This window comes from Lepisma saccharinum, chromosome 3 (genome assembly GCF_977018435.1).
Source record: "Lepisma saccharinum chromosome 3, izLepSacc3.1, whole genome shotgun sequence".
NCBI lineage: Eukaryota > Metazoa > Arthropoda > Insecta > Zygentoma > Lepismatidae > Lepisma > Lepisma saccharinum.
In genome coordinates, this window is record NC_139231.1 from 12,882,792 (window position 1) to 12,904,006 (window position 21,215).

The window sequence follows — 21,215 nt, forward strand, 5'->3', positions numbered from 1 at the left end:
CTCGATGCTTTGAAGAAATATAAAAAAAAGAAACAGAAGCACTCACCAACCGAGACATTGAATCTCTGATCGAACCGTTACAAATCAAACACTTCAGAGGAGTTTTCATGTCCGACTCGTTACCTTCAAGCGTGAAAAGAAGAGAATGTGGAGTAGTCAACTTGGACGGTCAAGAAAATCCAGGCACGCATTGGATATGTTACCACAAAAATGATGATAAAGCATTCGTTTTTGATTCTTTCGGAGGTGTTCCACCTACAAATTTAATTCATTATCTGAAAACGAGCAAAACCTCTATATACTACAACGACGAACGCATTCAAGATTTCGGAGACGTGAACTGCGGTCATCTCTGCCTCTCCGTGCTCGCGTTTCTCTCTAAAATAAATAACCCTATGGTCGAAGATTTCCAGAAAGTACTGTGGAACCTGAAACAGCATCACTAGGATGGGCGTGTTCCATCTCACGAGCAAATCTTCAATCTTGAAACTCACGCTGCACGACGACATTGTCTATCCTAAATCCGTGGCTCTGCGTGCATTCTACAGCATGTACCTCATACCTAATGTTACGCAGCACAACAACAAAATTAGCGTCGGAAGCGAACACATCGTCGTCACGCCAGGACAATACAATCTTTCCACTTTGCAAGCTCAGTTACCCAAAGGCACGTACCTTTCTCAAAATTCGGTCACGCACAGAGTGGAAATCCTGTCGGCGACGGAGACCGTGGACCTGGGCACCATAGGAGAACTTTTAGGTTTCGAGAACAACACAAAACTCGAAGCTGGCATCAAGCACGTGGCAACAAACATTCCTAAATTTTTGGCCATAGAGACTCTGAACGTACACTGCAACGTGGCAGAAGGTATGATCACGAAATCCTCGGACGGATTGTTAGGAAGTCACAAGCAGACGGGAATCATAGCCACTTTCAAACCAAGTTCCGAATTCATGGAACCGATCATCTACACGCCCTCTTCGCCGATCTATTTTCCAGTATGTCGCAACCGCATAGACGACATAGAGTTGGTGGTGACGAACGAGAAAGGAGACGTGGTGGATTTCGCAGGTGCAACAACTACTGCCATCGTGGAGATCAACGTATAATAAATAACCATACATGTAAAATGGAGCAAATCGAAAGTTACGAATTGCAATCTTTCCCTCCCAACCGTCGCACGTTCGCCAATCTCAACGAGGCGAACAGGGAGATCGAATACGACGTTGACGTAGGCGATGGGTTCATTCATCCTCACAGAGCGGACCTCTACCTTCAATTCGACGTGGTGAAGAAAGAAAGCGGAGACGCGTTTCCCGCAGCAGCAAACTTGATACTCGTAGACAACTTCGTGCCTCACCTGTTCTCGCAGGTGGAGGTGAGGAAACACAACACCGTCATCGACAGAATAGATTATCCAGGCATCACGTCGACGGCAGTGGGAACATTGAAATTATCCAAAACAGACGCAGCATACTATCAAGCAGGAGGATTCGAAGCCGGGACCAAAATATCGACGAGAAGTCACACGGTGCTCTTTCCCATGCGTCTGCTTCCAGGATTCTTCTCGGACTACAAGGAGATCATGTGGAAGGGAGGACTGAGAGTCACGTTTCGAAGAGCGGCCAACGACAACGACGCACTAATGCGATACGCTACTTTGGGCCCGGACGGCACCACGCCGATAGCCAACACTTTACCCGAAGCAGCGAAATGCATCATCCAAAGCATGGAATTGAGAATGCCGGTGGTGGAATACGAAACGAACTACGCCCTCAAGTACAAAGCGGAGATCTTGAAAAGTCCCCAGGTGCCGATTCACTTTCACGGTTACCAGTGCGTGCAAAAGATGGCGTCCGGAAGTCACATGGAATTCGACGTGACGACGCAGTTCAACAACATACAGTTCGACATGCCAGATTTCGTCGTAGTGCTCTTTCAGACCGGGAGGGACAAAAATCAGGAAAAAGATTCCAGCAAATTCGACGACTGCAAGATCAAGAACGTTTATCTCAAGAATGGACGCAATGAAGTGTTCCCGCGCGAGAATTACAATCTTGACGTGACCAAAAACGATTACCTCAAACTTTACGAAGCGTTTTCGGCTTACAAACGCGTGACCGAGGGAAGCGTGGACATGTACTACACGCCCAGCGAGTTTAAAGCACGGAGACCCATGACCGTCATCAACACATCTAAGAGGAAGAAGGTGGTGGTCAACGATCGAACCAACATCAAGGTCGTCTGCGAGTTCCACGATGCCTTGCCCGAGGATACCCTATGCAGTGTCATCCTGATTGCAGAGAAGTCCTTCGCCTACGACGTGAAGAACGAGAGGGTCACAGAGCAGTTTTAACAAGTTTTTAACATCTTTTCTTGCATAATAAGAAATTTTCTGCACTAGCACAATCAGTTACAATAGCACAATACGAATTTCACTAGTTCAGATCAGTTACAAATGTTAATTTCATTAGCTATCACTTACAATATCTTTTTGCACTATAGCACGAGACAATCAGAAAATTTGCACAAAAAAAATTTGTTGTTGTTTTTTACACGTGAAAATTAACAATAAAATTTCTTTTTTATCGTTTCAGATGCTGTCGAAACATCAAAAACATATACACACACACTAGAAAATAAGCATGCAACTTTATTTGTAACACACACACATACATTCTCCATCTTCATCAAGAAAATATTATAATAAACATAATCATTTTTATCTATCTCATAATAAAACTCTATATCCAAAAAATATCACAACATCAAATAACACTAGAGTCGTTAGTACACGTTGCATGCATTACGGAGGTCCTCTGTAGGGTTTCATGGAAGTTTGGGGGAAAAAAAAAACACGTGAAACTCTACAGAGGTGCGGTAATCTATAACCGCAGCCATTAGAAAACTTTTACATTTTTGGTTGGGCACCACGCACCCTGGCGAGGTTATAGGGGCCAGGCATCCTAAAAAACAACAATTATTATTTGTTTGTTTGTTTGTGTTACAATACATAAGCGCGCGTACGTATGTGTGTGGCACATCGTTCCCTCCCCGAGAGAGAGGTTTACGTAGGTCGCAATATATAAACATTTGGTCCCGGACTTGGAAAATTACGATAAAATACACTCATCTTTCAAAAATAAGAGGATGAGAGGAGAGGTTTACGAAGATCACGATATATATAAACATTTGGCTCCGGACTTGGAAAATTACGATAAGGTGCACTCATTTTTCAAAATGAGAAGATGAGAAGATGAGAGGAGAGGTTTACGTAGGTCGCAATATATAAACATTTGGTCCCAGACTTGGAAAATTACGATAAAATACACTCATCTTTCAAAAATAAGAGAATAAGAGAATAAGAAAATGAGAAGATGAGAGCGCGCGCGTGTGTATATGCCACATCCTCCCCCCCCCCGAGAAAGAGGTTTACGAAGATCACCATATATAAACATTTGGCCCCGTTGATTCCAGCACTCCAACTTCATCTCTAATGTTGACGACAATATTCTAAAGGTAGAGAGAATGAGAGAATGAGAGAATGAGAGGATGAGAGAATAAGAGGATGAGAAGAGAGGTTTACGAAGATCACGATATATAAACATTTGGTCCCAAACTTGGAAAATTACGATAAAGTGCACTCATCCTTCAAAAAATAAGAGAATGAGAGAATGAGAGAATGAGAAAAGAGGTTTACGTAGGTCGTGATATATAAACATTTGGTCCCAGACTTGGAAAATTACGATAAGATGCACTCATCTTTCAAAAAATAAGAAAATAAGAAAATAAAAAAATGAGAGGATAAGAGAAAGATGGGAGGATGAGAGGAGGATGAGAGGAAGATGAGAGAATAAAAAGAGAATGAGAAAGATGAGAGGATGAGGGGATGAGAGCTCATCTTTCACTCATCACTGCCTTTTTGCGCCCGTGAAATATCGTCAGCGCAATAAATGAGGCGTAGAACGGGGAGAGAAAGTGAGTTTTTCAACTTTTTGTGGTCGTTTGGTCAAGAAATCAGAGTTGCAGTGGGAGTCACAAATTTACTCTACTTAATTTTGCGGCAGGTATACCATACGCAATGAACATGTGATAGATACTGTAATGTTAATTTGTAATTTGAATTTCTCTTGGTAGTTTATAAATTTGTTTTACAAATCTTTCAGAATTTTTAGGTCATTTTTTCTAAATTTATAGGGCATTTTCTTGCATGTATTAGGTCATAAATGCATTTTTTAAAGGTCATTTTTTTGGCAATTTTAAGGTCATCAAAATCCTAGCCCTACGCATAACATTGTGTGCGTACGGGCTCTAATATTATACAAATATGAAAATAGTATTGTCTATTTTATTAATAATAAACTGGCTAAACAATATCCATTACAAAGTACTGTAAGTTAGTTCGATGTTTTATGTAAACGAATTCAATAGCGAAAACAAATTGGAAAAGCAACATGTACTTCTTTTGTCATTTTTACATTATGAAGCATGATTCAAAAATAATTGTTTTCCGTCATTCACTGCAACGTAGTTTTCAGGGTAAAAATAACCTTTCTCTAAGTTCCCTAGCAACGTCCGTTTCCATGGTCAACACCAAACAAGGCAAACTCGAAATAATTGTTATACCTCTAAACATTTTATTAAAACAGCCACGATATATATATTTTCGTATTGAGTACAAATATATATATGTGGACTGTAACTTCTTATGTAGATGTCACTCTTGTTTGAAGCACGTTTTCCAACTAGCAATTGATTCATCTGTGTGTTATTGATCTGTGAGATACAATGTAGGATTTGTTCAGCGAAACGGACCTTGCTAGGGACATTAAAGGCAATTTTTACCCTTAAAAATGGGGTAAGTGAGTAATTTTTAAAAATTTTCTCGTTGTTTCCAGACAATTTCGTGAAATGGAGCATTTTTGGCCTCCGGGGCTTCCTTCATGGAGAACATTTATGCCAGTGACTGAGCATGTGAGTGAGTGAGTGAATGAGTTATTGAGGGAGTGAGTGGTAGGATTGGGGATATACAGGGTGAGGCAAGAGTCCAGCACCACCCTCTTATTTGAAAACGGCTTGACGGAGGACGATGAAACTTCGGATATGGGTAATGAGGGTGGAGGCACATCAGATGGGTCTAGTATGTACCATGACGGCCATTTTGGAATTACCTTCATATTTTCAAATGGGAAGGGGGGTCATGTGGCACATCATTTAAGATGTGCGATTTTCTCAGAAATAAGAATATGAAGTTATTTTCGCCCTAACTTAATTCGGTGAGGATATTTTGACAGTTGAAGTTCACATTTGGTGTAATATAAGGGTTATTATGTACTCGTTCCAGGTGATGTAACATGGCGCTAACCCTCCAAGGAGGGATTGAAATTGTTGTGATAAGTGGGGAGGGCAGTGCCAGGGTTGTCGCAGAGGATTTCAACGCCAGTCATTCAGAGAGAGACGACATCTCACATACCCAGTGTTGCGTGTGTTGCAGAAGTTTAGAGAGACGGGATCAGTGTACGACAGAGAACGTAGTGGACGGCCGAGAACCGCTACCGACGAGGAAGTAGCAACTGCAATCGTGGCATCCTTAGTCAAGAGCCCGAAACGCAGTACCCGACGTTTAGGTTCAGTGTCAGGCGTCTGTCAGAGATCCACACTCCGGGTGATGCATTTGAACAAGTGGCACCCCCTACAAAATTCAAATGCTGCAGGACCCACTGAGTGGCCACACCGTTCTCCGGACCTTAGGCTCCCTTACCTTTGTGGCCATCTTTAAGCCATGGTACATCAAGACAAAATCAATGATCTCCAACATCTTCCAGCACCGGATCCAGCAAGCGTGTGACTCTGAGGACCCTGCAGTTTTATTGCTTGGAAAGGTGGCACAGAACGGGAAACGCATAGAGCACATCTTGTAGGACGCCAAATAGGAACTTCAACTTTCAAAATATCCTCAACAAATAAAGAAAGGGGGAAAATAACTGCATATTCTTGTTTCTGCTAAAACGTACATCTTAAATTACGTGCCATATGACCCCCTTCTCATTTGAAAATCTTAAGGGAATTTCAAAATGGCTGCTTTCAAGATGGCCGCCATGATGCATGCTGGTCCCATCTGGTGTGCCCCCACCCTTATTATCCATATCCTAAATTTCATTGTCCTCCGTCAAGCCGTTTTCAAAGTAAAAGGGTCTTCTGGACTTTACCTAACCCTGAACATTGGATAAGTCCTAAGCTCAATGGGGGTTGAAAATCACGTACCAAGGCATGAACCGAGGACGATCCTGTGTGCTCCTGACAACGTAACGCCACAGAACTCGGCCACGATCTCTAATGACGAGGGCTGGTTCAGCCTCCCCACAGGGAGGCGGCAAACGGCAAAGGAAAAACATGAGCAACGCCAGGAATCGCATAGACATGCGACACCGTTCCCTCCACAGGGGAAACAATTTCAGATTGTATGCTGTTGGTATTTCCAAAGGCATTCCGAATGCCTCCCCTTCCAGGACCGCCACCCGCCTTATGTTTTCTGATTCAGTTGTTATTCGTAGATTCTGTGACGTGGGTTCGGAAGGAGGTGGATCATTCGCTTTTTCGAATCCCGGCACGTTCGTGGAAGGTGTTCTGGCATCACGGGGATGATCCCATACATCTCCGAGCTGGAAGATTTCGAAGGCGAGCAAGAGACGAAAGAAGAAAACCTCAAAAGAAGAGAAGAAAAGAGACAAAGAAACACGCAGAGAGCCAAACGCAGTGACAGAAACGCATAATTCGGCCTCCCAGCACACAAATTCTCTCGTCTTATTCCAACCGCAAACAGCTTTGGAAACATGGCGGTCTGTACATTAGATTCTCGGCATATGTGTACTCCAGAACAGTGTCCTAGGAATACAAAACATCCGTGCTTCTGTTTCCTCGTCTTCATACCTAACTTATGGAACGGTTTCTTTTTCTTCTTATCAGAAATATAATGTCTAAATACACCTAATCCCGAAAAAGCGCAGGCCTCCCCATGGCGCAGTGGTAGCGTCGTTGCCTTGTTATCAAGGGGTCCCGGGTTCGATACCCGGTGGAGGCACAAGTGGTTCGGATCCCACTTTAAACTGTAGGTCCAGTCCCGATTAGCCTTACTGTGCATAAAGTGGACTTAAAACACCAACTCAAACCAAAAAAAAAACGAAAAAGCGCCATTTGTTATGCATTTACAAAACCAACATTGAAATCGCAATCGTGGATAATAAAAGCTAAGGGGCGTATAAACTTCACAATCCTTGGCAGATTGTTTATCGTACATCTTCTTCTTCCTCCTCTAATTACAACTGCATAATTGCTTTTATGAACATTTAATAATAGCCTGATCTGCACTGAATAAAAATGAGGAATACATACAAATTTAAGTCAGTAAGTAGGTCACAAACGTTTATTAAAGAAATTACTAACAAGGGAGGTTATCTAAGTGTCCCACTCCGATTTCCATGAAACTTGGCAGGTGTATAGAGGGGCCCAAAGGAAGAAATGCGTCTTTTTTTGTTTTGGCTAAAAAAAGTTTTAGTGGGCAAAAACCCGCATCAAATGTCAAGGTGAGGAGAAATTGAAGAGGGGATCTGACCCCGAAACCACTTAAATATGGCATAGGAAGAACACGCACATATAATTGGAACACACACAGCACATAACTAGGATCGTATGTACCAAACGCAAGTGCTATCGTGAAGGACGTTTAGTTCTGTGCTAATAGTACTGGCAGATACACAAGTGGGACACTTGAGATATGAAGTACACATCACTGGCAAATACAGCTCTATCCCAAAACCTGCTGCATAAAAAGAGCCTTTGGGCAGCTGTCCCAGACACAGTGGCACCTCACGTTCAACATCTTCATCATCCGCGAAACGTGCGCACACTTTTCGAAAATTCAAACCAGCATGCATAATGCTGTAAGAGAATACCCTATTGCAGTTGCTATTCTGTCTATCGTCACTCGCCTGTCAGCTCGAATCATCTCCTCCACCCGTACCATCTCCATGCACAGTCCTCGAGTACGGTATCTCATTTTTAAACTAAGCCCCGCTACAAGTTAAGTTTGCAGCAACTTTTCGCCCATGTAGAACCAAACGTGCGCGCAGAATATAGTTCCGCTGCAATACTGCCGATTTTCTCAAAACCTGTGATATGAACAGCTCGGCGGTTGAGGCAAGACTCGCACGTGAAATGCTGAGCGCCGTTCTCGCGCGGTTTAATACATAAAACCTGCTGCAAACTTAACCTATCGCGGGGTATAGATGGGTTGCACTGCCACCTAATGACACCTTTAGAAACTACGCTCTACTATATTCAGCACATTAGTTTGTGGCCTATTTACTGACTTCCCCTCGTATATTATTCGTACTTTCCAAAATATTAAATTTTACTTAAAACGGTACGGAATTTCAAATTTCGCGCTGAAAACATGCTGGGAATTGAGGCTAATACGACGGGAAAAAGGCTTGGGCATTTCAAGGTCAACTAAGTGGGAAGCTGCTTGTAGTAGAGAAGAACACTGGCCTAACGTCGACTAACCTCAAGAAATTGAAAATTATTTTAAATTTTTGTGTGTCGGTTTTTGACGTTTCTTCCAGGTCCATATGGACAACAAACAAATCCCTTTTCGGTTCCATTTGTGAATCTCCACTGATTGAAGCTTTCAGTTTGAGCTAAGAAGAAGAAGAAATGTAGATCGCAAGTAAAAATCTTCCTTCAACATGCTTTCAGAGTGACTAGCACCCAGTTTATAGAAGAAGAAGGTTCGAGTGAGCGCTGGGGTGCTTTGATAGAATTACGCCATGAATCCTGAGGCATGTGAAAGCGACATGGAAAATATATCCGAAGCGAGTGTGTAGAACCACTCTCGTGAAATGTCATCGCTTACAATAATGCCTACGGTATGTATGGTGCTGACATCTAGCGACGAAACCAGTACTCGCTTTCAGTAGACAGTGTACTATGTCTTTGATAAAAGCTTATTGATTGAAACGGAAATGTTTTTGCTGTCTTTTTCAACAGGGACTTTGTGTAAGGTTTAGAACTTTATGCTCAGTAAGACTAATAGGGACTGGGCCTACTTTTTAAAGTGAGATACGAGTCAAACTCCGAACTCTTTCATTGAGGTGTCTCTAGTTTTGTTTGTAGATCTACTTTATGCACAGATAGGCTAATCGGGACTGGACCTACAGATAGGATCCCAAAGGCTAACGGGGTGTCTCACCGATGGCGCAGTGGTAACGTCGTCGCCTTGTAATCAAGGCGTTCGATACCCGGTGGAAGCATATAGTGGTTCGGGTACCACTTTAAACTGTAAGTCCAGTCCTGTTTAGCCTTTCTGTGCATGAAATTGACTCAAAACAAGCACTCAAACCCAACTGCTAAAAGCCTTCCTCGGGTATCGAACCAGGGACAGGGCGACAACGTTAGCACCACAGCATCAGGAAGCCCGGACACCTAAATTACAAGCACGGGCGTTACCACTGTAGGGCGAGGGTGGGAAATAGCCTAAACCGACTTTTTCTCCCGCTCCCAAATAGGCTGTATGATAAATTCTCAGTCACATCCAGGGATAAAGAGATGGATAGAGATGAAAAGAATAGGACAGAAATAAAGGGAGACAGTGACAAAAGGGAAGAGAGAATGGTATAGGAAGAAGAAAGGACAACAGAGAGACACACAGATAAAGACACACACAGGAATTTGGAAAGAAAGAGGCAGAGAGAAAGATGAAAAGATAGAAAGAGAGAAACAGAGTAAGAAGGAATGATATACACAGAATAAAGAGAGAGGGAGATGGAAACAAAGGAATCAGAGGGAGAGATAATTAAAGAAAATAACAGTAACCCGTTGTGCAATTGCCCATTGACGGCTCGGACCTACCTACCGACTGCCGGTCTCACTCCCACCCGATCCTAGTCACTCACTCACCCGAGGTGGGAGATTATCCAAGCAGTGGCGTGTGGTCACCACGACGAACCCCCAGTCGTTGTTGTAGGTGGGTAGCTACTGGTCCCACACTCACTCCGAAGTCTAAGGAGATAATTTGTTACGCTTCCCCCAAGAGACTCGAACCTGCGCGCGTCCCGTAGCAGGCCAGGGTTGTTAAAGGTTCAGGAATTTTAAATAAATTCATTTCCGGTCCAGGAGACAAAATCAGCAATCGTAAATGGGTTCTGGACCGTAAAGAACCTTTTTATCTGTAAAGTATTTCAATTCGGTCCAGGAACCTTTGTTCCAGCTTAAATACGGTCTAGGAACCTCTTTTCCGGATCGGTTTAAATAATGTCCAAGTTCCGTATTGAAATGAAACAATGAGCAACTTGGACCGAATTTAAATTGTGCGAGAGAAAAAGTTCCGGTCCTGTTACGGAATCCAATAGAACCCATTAGAATTTATGGGTTCATGGACCTTCTAGAACCCTGCTTTAGACCTCACGGCTACGGAGCGTAACCGAAGATGAGAATGAATGGTAATTCGTAATATGAGATGGATTGAGAGGCGATCACAAATATATATGGACGATGCAACACGAGTCCAACAGAGGATTGTAATGGCTCTGAGTCCAGACGCCAGAGACCCGCTAGTCTGCAAAATGCAGTACTACGTGGTAGTACTGGCGTACGCAGGGGGGAAGCTCATGGCGGAACCCTCCTGGCTCCGTGGTCCCATTGTACACCCTCGATTTCCCGCACATTTCAAATATTTTCGTCACAAAAATTAGTTTTTTTTATAACAAAGGGTGTTTCAAAATAACGCGGAAGGTATTTTTTTTAGATCTATGTGGTACGAAACTTACGTTTTCTTAATATTAAAATTCCTTACGTATGTAACGTCCATACAGTTTTTTAGGTCCATCTTGGATTCATGTCACAGGCGCACGTCTGCACATTTTCTTTTACTTCTTATGATTGACTTGTGCAATGGGATAATTTGCGATTGCGATATGTTAATTGTGTGATGTATTGGCGGGGTGTGTAAATACGTTATCTTGTGAAACATCGTGCACATTTCATTTTGGCAACTGCGGGCCGAAAAGGGGAGGGTTGTATTTTCTGAATGACTTGTAGGATGGGATAATTTGCGATTTCTTATTTTTATGATGGAACTAAAGGAGACGGTAGTATTCTGTGGAAAAGGACAAAAGACTTTTGACATACGACCTACTTCTCTTTTGGACTTCCAAATTCAACTTCGACCCGCATTCCAGTGCCTGGCCTTGGAAAAAAGAGGTAAGTTACCTTCTGAGGTTAAATTTTAGCCTTCATTTTTTGGAACCTTCATGTGTCAATGCGGAAAATAGTGTTGGGGCAGGTGGCTCGGCCAGTTTCTAACATGCCTTCCACACGTACTCTATAGAGAAAGGCGGGGCCGCGATAGCGGTAGCAGGCTGTAGGTTAATTACCCCAGGGGCGGAGCCAGGAATCGGCGGGAAATTTAGACAGCAATTTTCATGACATTTCTTGGGGTATAGCCCTGAAAAACCGACATTTACATACATCCATCGGTAGGTATGCAACGAAACTAACACATGGCCGCAAGTAGACTTTCACCTCGCAACTTCAAACGGCTACATCTCAACTTTAAGCGGCTGTACAGTCGTAAATACTTGTTTCGGCGCTCCAGAATTTTGTTCTTCACAATTGTAAACACACAATCTTCATTTAAAAAAATCCTTGCGAAATCGAGGGTGTAGAATGCGACCACGGACCCACCGTCCCTATATTTTGAAAAAAAAAATCAAATGAAAGCAGTAATGAAACCGACCGAAAAATAAAACAAAGTGGTGTCTAAAATCCACTCTTGAAATGACCACCAAATACCATTCTTGTATGTGAACTTCTTTTAAAGCGACTGAAAGGGGGAGGGGGCGCTTGGAGACGGTCCGCCTCCACCCGCATGCATACAAGCGTAAGCGCTTTTGCCGAAGCTGGAGCCCAAACATGACGCCTTGCACCGCACGGCCAAGGTACGAAACAATTAAAGAAAATTTAAATTAAAGAAAATAGCAAATGAAAGGACAGATGAAGAAATATAGAAAGAAAACGGTAGAGAGATGGAAAGAGAGGGACAGAGTAAGAATGAAAGAGGGAATCAATAGAGAGAGGGAGAGAGAGGTAGGAATAAAGGTAGTTAGAGGTAGAGACAATGAAAGAAAGAAGGAAAGGAAGAGCGAGAGAGAGAGAGAGAGAGAGATAAAGAATGAAAGAGATAAACAGAAAAATAGGAATAAAAGAGGGGAACAAAGTAAGAAGGAAAGAGAGAGTGGAGATAGAAACATGGGAGAAAGATATAGAGGCGATGAAAGGAAGAAAGAGATATAGAACAGTGATAGGAATAAGAGAGGATAGAGAGGTGGAAAAAATAAAGGAAAAATGAGAATCTTGGCAGCAATAACCACCGAAGTAGACTCCGTCTGAGCTTCCCCCGAACGAAATTCTCCGGAGACGCCACTGATTATAAGACGATAGAATTAGCCACTGCCATATAGGGGTGAGGTCAGGGCAAAGCAAAGCGAAAGCTTTTTCGTGTGATTTTATGTCTAGGGAGATACGTGCTGGAAATCGGGAAAATATGAGATTCAGTCAGCTAGCAAAAATTTAGGAATCGAATAACGAATCTAGCATCAGTGACGGATTAACAACTTTCATTAAAGGGCAGGGTGTGAGTTCTTTGCCATTATATGCAGTGGATATGTATTATTATTTTAGATCAAGGGGTAGGCACTTTACACGACAGATGTCGCTTGGACGAATCAAACAGATGCATCTCTGTAGCACACGCTTAGTGTTAAAGACGGTGGATCGCCCTTCATTCTTGTTGTGTATAATTACCTCATGTGGGAGATTTATTATGATATTTGGACGTCGAAGGGTGCAGTCATATATCTACCATCCACTCTGCATATCTTTAATTCTCCCATGTTTAAGATACAAGTTGGTTTGAATATTTGTAGGTTCGGGTTCGTTTTCATATTCCTGTTCTGAAGATAAATCGTTGCCAGTCCATGTTCACCAGTCTTACATATATAATATGGTTCATTTGAAGTACATATGCGCATAAAGAGATATAAATAAACGCAGAATTATCTTCCACTGGAGAAGATCAACTCTCAGAAAACTCAGTCTCTCCACTTTAACCTCATTGTCGGTCTTCAGTTGTTTCTCATCCCAATACTTTCCTTACGCTCTCCTCCTCTTTACTTTCCTTCAATGTGATATACAAATAACGAAAATTGTCCAAGAGAGAGAGGAAAGGAGGAGAAATATAGAAGAGTGAAACAAAATTGAGACCGATAGAGATAAAGCATACAGAGGAAACAAGAGAGAGGAAATATGAGCAGAGACAGAGAAAAAGAAAACCAGAAACACGGAGAGAGAAGATTACGATAAACAGAGAAGAGTAGATAGAACGAGAAACAGAAAAATGAGAGCGATAAACAGAAAAACGATAACGAGAAATTAGGAATAGAGCAGAGACAGAGAGAGAAAAGGAACACGATGAACACGGAGAGAAAAAATATAACGAGAAACAGAGAAAAAATTAGAGCGATTAACATAAAAAATAGAATGAGAAACAGAAGAAATATTGAAAGCTAAAAATAAAGAGAAAATGAGATCGAGAAACACAGAGAGGGAAGGAAGTAAGAATGAAACTAAGAGGGAGAGAGATATAGAAATCGAGAGCTGGAAAGAATGAAAAGGGTGCGAGAAACAGATTGTAACCGAGAGTGAAGGAAAGAAAGAAAGCGAGAACTGGAAATGATGTAAACGAGATCAAGGAAAAGAAAAAAACGGAAGCGAGATACAGATTGTAAACAAGAACGCGGAAAAAAGAGAAAACGAGAGTGAAATGGAAGCTAGGAAGAGATATATAGAAGAAAAGATAGAGAGATGCCGAGAGAAGATATGTGCGGGACGCAGAGAATATGTGGAACGAGAAGCAAATACAACAAATTACAGCAATCAACAGAGAAAAAATAAAAGCTAGAAACAAGAAGAGAAATCGAGAAATAGCCTCGGATTAAAAGGGGGGCAGGTAGCAGAAGGAAAGCACGAGTGAAAATATGAGGAAATAACAGCAAGAAACAGAGGTAGCGAGAGAGAGAACGACAAACAGAAAGAAAACAGGGCAGAGAAAGAGAATTCCAAACATTCCATTTGAGCCTTAAAAAGCAAGTTGTTTGCACACCTAGCGCCTTCCTGCATAACACCGCGATATTACTTCACCAGCTGCAAGTAATTCGTCACTACTTACTGTCACCATAAATTTCATTGTCACGCTTAACTGGGTATATAAGTGGAGGAGTAAGTAAATTATAAAAAGACTTCCATTCTTCCGTCTCTTTCCTCTTCTTTATGTTTCCCTCCCGTCCCTCTCCTCTTTCTCCAAGGACGGAAGAAGGAAGCAGCAAGGCTAACTTCCATATCTCGCCTCAAATCTTAAAAAGGAAACAGTGTTTCCAACTCTAGCTCGGTTTATTGTGACTTTCTCGAGAGTAATGTGTATCGACATTGCTATTGCCTGGAAGATTTCTTGGGAAAGCAAAAATTTAAAACGACTTTTTACTCCTGCAAACATTATTTTTTGCAGTGTCTGTTATACATTTGTGCACAATATGTTGTTGTAATTCTTTTCCTTTTTTTGTATCTTACCGTAACAGGGAAAGATCACAAATAAACTGTTCCCACTAAAGTATTTTTAGTTTTGAAAAGGCTAACACAATATCTGTCCACTTGGGGGTGTTTAATATTGAATGCATGAACCGGTAGAGACACATTGTACAGTGGTTCGGATCCTACATTAAACTGTAGGTCCAGTCTCGATTAGCATACGAGGGTAGATTAAAAATTCGCGGCCTCCCCTATAAGACAGTGCTTTGTGCTTCTCCTTCTAACGCAATACACTTTACCATTGGCGCTGAAATGCTTGCAGTTCTTGTAAGTAAAAGTCAAAAGATTTCTCTGTAAACCAAGCCTCTGCGCCATCAAAATGCGTACCCTTCAGAACAATTTTTAATTTGGTAAATAGATAATCGTCCGATGTAGCCAAGTCTGGGTAATATGGAGGATGCTCCTTTATCTGGAACCGCAGCTGGTCCAATTTGTCCATTCTTTGACGTGCCTTATGGACGTGCGCATTGTCCTGCAGAAAGGTGACATCTTTCGCCAGATTTCCGCGTCGCTTTTCCTTGAGTGCAGCTTTCAGTTTGTCCAGCAGAGATATATAATACGTGGCATTGATGGTTGCGCCAAATTGGAGGTAATCGGCCAGCAGGAGGACCTCACAATACCAGAAGACCGTGCCCAGAACCTTTGCAGTGGGCCGCTGTAGCCTGGTCTACTTTGGGCGTGGAGAACCGCAGTGGCCCCATTCTGATCATTGCTGTTTTGTCATACGGTCGTAGCAATACAATCACGTTTCGTCCCCCGTTACCAGTCCTTGCACAAAACTGGAGCTATCTACTTGATATCGGGACAAAACGTCCTTGCACTTCTCCACCCGTCTGATCGGCATTCAACATTTTGGGAATCAATTTTGCCGCAACCTTCCTTCATGCCCAAGTCCTCATGAATAACCTTTCACAACCGTTCATGGCTGATGTGCAGTTCCTCCTCTAACACCACACACACACAAGCGGTAGCCATACGCATCTTCACGCCTCGTCAAGATTGTGAGGAAGATAAGGTCCGAGGTTCTTTAAGTTCGTCCGGATCTATATAATAGCATTCTTAAAGTTTAATTTTAGTGCAAGTAAAGATAAATATAGTACATGGGTAAAAATAAATTTTGTAAAACTTAGATTTGTTTTTATTAAATAGTGGACAAACAAATATTTCCCGTTCCGAAGTGACATCTATATACTGTTGAGTCTTATCTTTATCTTTCATGTGTTTACAAAAAAATGTTTCGAACTTTATAGACCATCATTAGTATTATTAACTATCCTTATAGCCGTACCTAGAAGAGAAACACCGCGGCCAACTAGCGAACCAGAAACTATCGCACTTAACAGGGTGCACCGTGTTGCTATAGTTATAACTTGACTTCCTTGCTCCGTTGTCGAAAAAGTCATCAACGTTAAATATTATGTGTTGAATAACGCTGCACATTTTGGCAACGTAGGAGCAGGCTTACATGGCAAGCAGCTGATTGCATCACCCACTCTCCCTTCGACTCCAGCACCATAAGGTTTCTTCTTTTCTTGGTGTAGTAGGATCTACTAATCTTATGTGGACTTAATCTTTTATTTCCCGACACAGTTTCAATGAAATTGACTACTACTTTCATTCATCAACAACGTCTCCCGATTAACGTCAACTTATCGAGATATAAATAAAATATTAATACCAAATAAGCTACGTTGTGAATAAACAATGGCAAATTGCGTATATTTTATCTCGACAAAGTACACACTGAGTGTTATTGTGTACACTTCACTTCAGTCTACCTTTCCAAAGACCTATAAAAGACATATTCAAAATTGATTGATTGATTTTTTGTTTTAGGCCCACTTTATGCACAGGAAGGCTAATCGGGACTACAGTTTAAAGTGGGATCCGATCCACTGTGCAATGTGCCTCGATAGGGTATCCCTATTGATTACAAGACGTCGACGTTACCACTATGCCATCGGGGAGGCCGACATATTCAAAACACTGCTGAGGGCTCTATATCTCAGAAGGTTTATCCTGGTACCGCTCCCGCCACTCGGTGTTGTATCGTCTGCTGGAGTGAGTGCTTCCATCCACTGACAGGAGCGCTGGAGACAGCACGTGCTTTGTTTTCTGCCAACCAGAGTTCGCCGTTTCCTTTGCGAAGGGAATTTGAACCCTCGGCTGCCACATTCACAGAATAAGATGGAGGAAGGCAACGAACACACAGGGTGTAGATGGCAAGAGAAAAGAAAGAATTTCCTCTCTAAGGTCTTCAATAGCACACTGATATGATATCAGTGAGCTTGCCCTTTCGAAGGACGGTCAGCCGCCATGTTTGTAAGAGCAATGCAGTAGAAAACAACGGGCCGTGGACAATTTTGTGACCACGTTAACTGCTCTAAATTTAGCTCTGTTAACTTAAATTCTAACATGACGTTGTGATATGCGTTAGTCACATTTTTCCCGGTGGAGGCATATAGTAGTTCGGATCCCACTTTAAACTGTAGGTCTGATAACCTCTGTGTCAGAGCGGAGGGAGATTGGCATGGATGTTCTTTGTGAGTGTGTTTTCATCAGTTTCATCTAATCCTCACCCTTCCTCATCTTCGCGATTAGCCCAAAGAGGCATAAATGCGACGTAAATAAACCAAAATAATCAATAAACTGTATGTCTAGTCCTAATTAGCCTATTTGTGCATAAAAGTGGACTTAAAACAAAAAAAACTCACAATATTTTTCTTCTGTCTAGAGACTAGGACACCCTGTCCCCCCTTCCCTAGCGCCGACGCTGATGATAGGCAATGCTGTCAACCTAGAAATGTGTGAAAATCAGTGTAAGGGGAAAACAATTTTTTTGGCTTCGCCCACCGATAAAATATCTGCAGCTGGCAACACTGACAAGGAAATGGAAAGAGTGTATTCTGGTTCTTAAAAATATGAGCATCTGAGGAAGTTCGTGCTGCGAAGAGGACGTTTTGTTGTATGCACAGGAAAATGAGGAAGGAGTTGAGGGATATACAAGACGCGGGGTGTTGCGGGAGAGAGGAATCCCCCCTTCCCCACACCACTCATTAGCCTTATAGCAGGGAAGTAATGCCATGATCAAGGAGCTTCGTATTTTTGAGAAAGGGGGGAGGGGTGCAGCCAAATGGAGAACGGGCCCAGATGAAGTTTTGAGGTTATTAATTAAGAAAACAACACTCCGGGTCTTCTTTGAGTCTAATTCCAGGTCCTCTGGATGACGTGCATGCATTCCTGTCTGGAGGAGTTCTGGAATTTGAGAATTTTCATTTTCCAGGGACGTTTTCCCGGGCCATTTCATTTGTTTCTGGTTGTAATATAATGTCACCGTTTTCTCAAGTCGGAAACCGAAATTGCTTGGCTGTAAGTTCCCAGAGAGGACGACAGGTGGCGTTGGTTCTCTGCACTGGAAAATGGGGAAGAGAATGTAACGTTAGCCGAGATGGTTGAAATTTCTGCTATGAAGTTCATATCCTCTGTTCTATTTTTGTTTTGCATTCATGTATGTGAGTTTTGATGCACGGTTTTGGGAGATAAACTTGAAAACATTGTTTTTATTGTTAATGTGGGAAGCATTTCAAAATATTTTGAAACATTAATGATTTTTCTTTATTTCCTGTGTTCGGCTGACTAGTATAGATCGACCACAAGAAAAAAAACCTTGGACGAAAAGTCCCCGCGCAATTTTCCCTTCTTCCCTTCAGCTCGGGCCATATGGAAGCATGGTCCACTCTCCCCCGCCACTCCTCGCGGGAGTGCTGTGCACAGGAGTCGCGGGTCTGCGCAGGTTGTTTTGCTTGTGGTTCCACTATAGTGTAAGAATTCTTCTTGCCTCCAACTTATTTTAATGTTGCACCACCTAGTAGGAAAAATGTAAGTTGAAAGATGTAATTTCGTGGACAATTTTTTAAATTTTACTGACTTAAAGATCAAATATGAAGTTAGTTATGTCGCGCAGCCTTTTTTTAATACATTATTTATTACGTAGTTTTCCTTATCTCAATTTCGTAAAATTCACTTGCTCGCCAATTGTATGTAATAACTTAAATCAACATTTTAAAGCGCAAGAAAGCTTCAACTGTTCTTCTACAGCAAAGAAATGAAACTGATCTTACATAATTTTCTCGCGCTCAACCCCCCCCCCCCCTCCACACTCCTCCGCCGTCTCTTTTTTCTTTCACAATCGGCCAGTCTTCCAAGAAAACCGCATGCTGAGAGCTAGGAAAAGAAAAAAAAAGCAGGGAAAGGTTTTGGGGGAGAATCAATGGTTTGAGCGATGCTTGTAAACAGTTCTTCACTATGCGATCCATGACAACAGTGAAGGACGCGGGATTTCCCCAGTATATTGTTCACAAATGGGAAGGGCTGGTTGCACAGACTGAAGTACACCTTTACAAAAGATTTGCCTACAAAAGAGAAATTGTGCCAAATTATAACTTTTTTTTGTGAGAACACGATAGTCCGTTACCAAGGGATTTTTTTTAGGGGGAAGGTGACTGTACCCAAAGTTTTTAGGTAAATATTGTGTCAATTCTATCTGGTGGTGGATTATCAACCAGTTACGCAAATGAATGACTTTTTAGCTGTCGATCATAAATAAGTTCAATGAACGTTCATTGTCAGTTTGAGATATTTCTGAGGGTCAATGGTAAAAAAAATACTTGATGATCTGTTATGTTTAAACATTTTGAACGTCCGTTCAATTTAATTTCGATTTGACTCCTTTCATGATTTGTAAGTAGGGGGATAAAATATATTTACTTAATACTTTACTGCGTTATTTTTTCACCAATTACATATATATATTACAGTCAGACCCAAGGATAAATCGCAACGTAAGATAGTTCTGTGTCATCATATACAAAAGTACTTTTAGGCATAGGTCTTATGTAAAAAAAAATACATTAATTATGTTGTTTTTTCTTTTCCAAAGACATTATTTAGTGGAATAATATGACAGACTTACTATTGATAATGACCATACAAAACACACCATAAAAATTGCATTCACTTTCAACTTTCTGGGTCCGGCCACCGTGGGGGAGTGGTTAGAACATCGCGCTACGACGCTAGGGCTCCAGGGTTCGAATTCCGGCTTGGGCGCAGATGACTGTGAGTGTCCATTCATCAATTTCATCAATTCATCACTCGTCTCCATCTTCGCAAATTGGCCAAAAGTGGCACAAAAAGCGAAGTAAAATGAATCAAATCAATCAACTTTCTGGATATACGACAAATAACACTATGTAATGTAACACTATTTCTGTATAGGCCTAAGGAATTTTAGGCCTGCTCAGATCCTCCGATTATGGGGAGCAAGGGCCTTGATAAAAGTTAGCTTACGAAATAAAACCCTCATTCCATCTAACTGTTTTTATTACATTGATGGGCACAAAACACTGTCGTGTGTGTCACTTTATTAGATGAATTTCAACTTCAGTGGCACCATTGTTCTCTGCTGGCGCTTCATTTTCCATCTCTGTCAAAGACTAATTTACGTATAAACGTGGATTAGTACCACAAATTCAAAAAAAACTACACATAATTTATTCATGTGCAATATATGGACAATTTATTCTGCAGACACATACAGATAATACAACTAAATAATAAAATATGTGGAGGTGTTAATAAGAAATTTGCTAGTGGGAGAGTCCAATTACATACGAAGTAATACACTACCCTTCCCCTACGTAGTTACTTGGAACTTTCATCGGTTTGAAAATAGTATTTACTTTTATTTCTATAAAAGCATAATGTTGTTTAAGAATGGTTATAAGATTCCTCTGCACTAAATTTTTAAGTGAGACTATTAAGCAACTTCTCCCTCACCCCCTCATTTACGCAGCGTATGCAAAGAGTGTGAATACTTTTTTGCTGAAAATGGAAAATGAACGACAGCAAGAAACTAATGAAATACGTCTGTTTTTATGAACAGCTGATGAATTATCTACAAACTTTTTGAAAATCACAATTTTGCTAGCTCATTAGACAAAATACATAGAGCCAGGGACGGCGCTACAAAGAGGTTAGGGGGGTATGAAACCCTCACAACAGATCTAAGTTCCCTATAGCCGCCAGATTTTTATAGTATGTTAGACTCCTTTCGATCGAAAATTAAAGAACTAGAAGCTATCTTACGTAATATTTTCCATTATAAAACTTCCCTTAGGCAAGGCCATTGCAATGTTCAAGTACATTTCCTGCTTTTATAAGATCGCAAGATTATTACAACGTGTTGTACGCAAAATCGTGGTTGGAGGTGGCAGCTGCAGATCTGCATGGATCAACAACGGATATTGATTGATTTAATACGTACTAAGTGATTGTTAAATCACAAGTCTCCAAACTTGCCAAAAAAATTTGCAGATACTCTGCTGCCTATCTGGTAGGTGGATGTGTTCAGTGGCTGTGGGATTGCTGTTTGATTGTTGGAGGGTCAAACGATGATGATAATACGATGCCTACGAAGCTAAATGTTAACAATTATTATCCTATGTAAATCATATCA